General features: G+C 40.1%; 1 pseudogene; it reads left to right on the top strand.

Annotated features, from left to right (window-relative positions):
• Window positions 1-507: 507 nt before the first annotated feature.
• Window positions 508-2,140, top strand: LOC102981061 (tetratricopeptide repeat protein 8-like; annotated as a pseudogene).
• Window positions 2,141-2,769: the final 629 nt, after the last annotated feature.

The raw sequence follows: 2,769 nt of genomic DNA, 5'->3' as shown, positions 1-2,769 counted from the left end.
ACACTATCAAACTCTTAGAGGAAAACATAGGAAGAACACTCTATGACATAAATCACAGCAAGATCCTTTTTGACCCACCTCCTAGAGAAATGGAAATAAAAACAAAAATAAACAAATGGGACCTAATGAAACTTAAAAGCTTTTGCACAGTGAAGGAAACCATAAACAAGACAAAAAGACAACCCTCAGATGGGAGAAAATATTTGCAAATGAAGCAACTGACAAAGGATTAATCTGAAGCAACTGACAAAGGATTAATCTCCAAAATTTACAAGCATCTCATGCAGCTCAATATCAAAAAAACAAACAACCCAATCCAAAAATGGGCCGAAGACCTAAATAGACATTTCTTCAAAGAAGATATACAGGTTGCCAACAAGCACATGAAAGGATGCTCAACCTCACTAATCATTAGAGAAATGTAAATCAAAACTACAATGAGCTGCTCCTCACCTCCCACCCTCCCTGTGCTGGGCCCTGGTCTTTCCCGGCTGGTTCCCGGCTGCCATGGGCTTGGTAATGGAGCCGTTGCTTCTGGCCTGGAGCTATTTTAGGCACAGGAATTTCCAGCTCTGGGCAGATCTGTGCATGCAGATGCTGGAGAAGTCCCCTTATGACCAGATTGAGCACACTGAGGCACATGGTGAAGTAATTTGTACAAAGTGACAAAGCTGGCAGCCTGGATTTTAAAAGCACAAACACTAAATGAAGTGGTATACATAGATGAAATTGACATAGATCAGGAAGGAATTGCAGAAATGATACTGCACAAAAATACTATTGCTCACGTTCCACGTCCTGGAACATCTCTGTAACTCCCTGGAACTAACAAGACAGGAGGGCCTAGTCCAGCTGTCTGGCTAATCACTCAAGCTGGAATACCCATTACAGGTTTCCTTAGACCCAGCACACAAAGTGGAGGGCCAGGAACTATGGAACAGGCCATTAGAACACCCAGAACTGCCTACACAGCTTGCCCTATCACCAGCTCATCTGGAAGATTTTTTAGGCTGGGAGTGGCTTCCATGCTTACAAGTCCTGATGGACCTTTTATAAATTTATCTAGACTGAATTTAACAAAGTATGCCCAGAAACCTAAATTGGCAAAGGCTTTCTTTGAGTATATCTTTCATCATGAAAATGATGTTAAGACTGCTGTGGATTTGGCTGCCCTTTCCACAGAGCATTCTCAGTACAAGGACTGGTAGTGGAAAATGCAGATTGGAGAATGTTACTACAGGTTAGGAATGTATCTTGAAGCAGAAAAACAATTTAAATCAGCCCTGAAGCAACAGGAAATGGTAGATACATTTCTCTACTTGGCAAAAGTTTACATCTCATTGGATCAACCTGTGACTGCTTTAAATCTTTTCAAACAAGGCTTAGATAAGTTTCCAGGAGAAGTAACCCTACTTTGTGGAATTGCCAGGATCTATGAGGAAATGAACAGTATTTCATCAGCCACTGAATACCACAAAGAGGTTTTGAAACAGGACAACCCTCAGGTGGAAGCCATTGCATGCACTGGAAGCAACCATTTTTATTCTGATCAACCAGAAGTAGCTCTCCGGTTTTACAGGAGATTCCTGCAGATGGGTGTTTATAACTGCCAGCTTTTCAACAACCTGGGGCTCTGTTGCTTCTATGCCCAGCAGTATGATATGACTCTGACCTCATTTGAACGTGCCCTTTCTCTGGCTGAAAATGAAGAGGAGGTAGCTGAGGTCTGGCACAACTTGGGACATGTAGCTGTGGGAATAGGAGATACGAATCTGGCCCATCAGTGCTTCAGGCTGGGTCTGGTTAACAACAATAACCATGCAGAGACCTACAACAACCTGGGCGTGCTGGAGATGCAGAAGGGCCATGTCGAACACGCAAGAGCACCTCACAGTTGCAAGCTGCTTCATCCTTAGTACCCCACATGTATGAGCTGCATTTTAAGTTTGAAACAGTATCTGATAAGATGGGAGATCTACAGAGGAGCTACATTGCTGCTCAGAAGTCCGAAGCAGCATTTCCAGATCACCTGGGCACTTAACACATAACTAAGCAGTTAAAGCAGCATTTTGCTATGCTCCGATTTTTCCTCAGACTAAAGATATTCTTATGGAGGGACATAATGCAAGGGAAACAGTAGTGTATAAATATGTGTAGTACAAACCTGTGCTTGATATTAGTGAAGGTGACATAAGGGAAATTAAACCAGAATATTTAAAACTTTATAATAATAACTTTATAAGATAATGTTATAAAAGAAAGGATTTAAGCATTTGTAAGCAGATTATGAAATCTGCCACATTATATGGAAGATGTTTGTTTATAATGTTTACAAAACATTTTCTTGAATTTCCTCAAATTTTTATAAAGTCACATTTTTAGTGACCTTTATCTGACCATTAGCTATCATGTAGCTTAAAAGGTCTGAAATCTGCCTTTAAAATTGCACTTTTATGACTAAAAGTGATATACTTATCCTTGGTAGAGACTTTAGAGATTAAAAATTGTACTTAAAGCTATTTTTTATCAAATGCTTTGTGAGACACTCTACTTTTTCTTATATACTATGCTTTAAAATAAATGTATATAAAACACCAGAAAAAAAAAATTACAATGAGGTATCACCTCACACCAGTCAGAATGGCCATCATCAAAAAATGTACAAACAATAAATGCTGGAGAGGGTGTGGAGAAAAGGGTACCCTCTTGCACTTTTGGTGGGAATGTAAAGCGATACAGCCACTATGGAGAACAGTAGGGAGGTTCCTT

This window comes from Physeter macrocephalus, chromosome 1 (assembly GCF_002837175.3).
Source record: "Physeter macrocephalus isolate SW-GA chromosome 1, ASM283717v5, whole genome shotgun sequence".
Lineage (NCBI taxonomy): Eukaryota > Metazoa > Chordata > Mammalia > Artiodactyla > Physeteridae > Physeter > Physeter macrocephalus.
Note: the sequence above shows the minus strand (reverse complement) of the source record. Positions and strands in the feature narration are given on the sequence as shown.